This window comes from Bos grunniens, chromosome 17 (genome assembly GCF_055505025.1).
Source record: "Bos grunniens cultivar Pamir isolate PY7600 chromosome 17, Bosgru_T2T1.0, whole genome shotgun sequence".
NCBI classification, from domain to species: domain Eukaryota; kingdom Metazoa; phylum Chordata; class Mammalia; order Artiodactyla; family Bovidae; genus Bos; species Bos grunniens.
Window position 1 is genome coordinate 557692 of NC_141181.1, and position 925 is coordinate 558616.

Here is a 925-nt window from a genome sequence, read left to right on the forward strand (position 1 = left end):
CAAGAGCTGAGGTGAGGAAAACCTTCCATACTCTCCACTCCTCATTTTTACTTTATTTACTTACTTATCACTATTTTTAAACATTTATTTATTTACTTGACTATTGTTGGGTCTTAGTTGCAATGTGCAGGCTCTCTAGTTGGTCCTGCTGGCTACAGAGCACTGAGTTGGTTTGCTGTGTTCCACAGAGCTTAGTTGCCTCTGCCGCATGTAGGGTATTAGTTCACTGACCAGGGATCGAACCATGTCCTGCACTGGAAGCCAGATTCCTTTTTTTTTTTTTTTAAGAGCTTTTTATTGAATGTGTTACTAAAGAACTTTAGTCAAAAAGACCAAAACCCATGTCATCATCAGACTCTTCAGATTCTTCTTTCTTTGCTTCTACTTTTTTCTCCTCAGCTGGGGCAGCAGTGGTGGACAGGATAGGTCCACCAGCCCCTACCATACAGATGAGGCTCCTGATGTTGACATTGGCCAAAGCTTTTGCAAACAAGCCTGGTAGAAAAGCTCAACATTTATACCAGCTGCTTTAATGAGGGCATTGATCTTATTCTCCATGACCATCACCTCATTGTTGTGCAGAATGAGGGCTGAATAGATGCAGGCGAGCTCCAAGACCGGGACCATGGTGTGGGTGAGTGCTAGCTGGAGGCTGCCAGGTGCAGTGCTAGTCGCCAGTTGATGTGAGGACCTCACCCTAAAATGGTGGAAGCTTCCTTGGAAGGACTGAACACCTTAACGGCAGCGGAGGAAAGCTGAACAGTGGATTTTTCTTTACCAGTGGGCCACCAGGGAAGTCCCAGTCCTCATTTTTAAGAGTGGATGATACTGCATCTTGGGGAGACAGAAGTCACAAGCTCACACCACAGCAGAAGCAGATCTTTATCTCTCACCATTCATCATCTCTGAGTGGAAACACCATCCA

The 925-nt window shown here is 45.3% G+C and overlaps 1 pseudogene; it reads right to left on the reverse strand.

Annotated features, from left to right (window-relative positions):
- Window positions 1–209: 209 nt before the first annotated feature.
- Window positions 210–627, reverse strand: LOC147354911 (large ribosomal subunit protein P1 pseudogene; annotated as a pseudogene).
- Window positions 628–925: the final 298 nt, after the last annotated feature.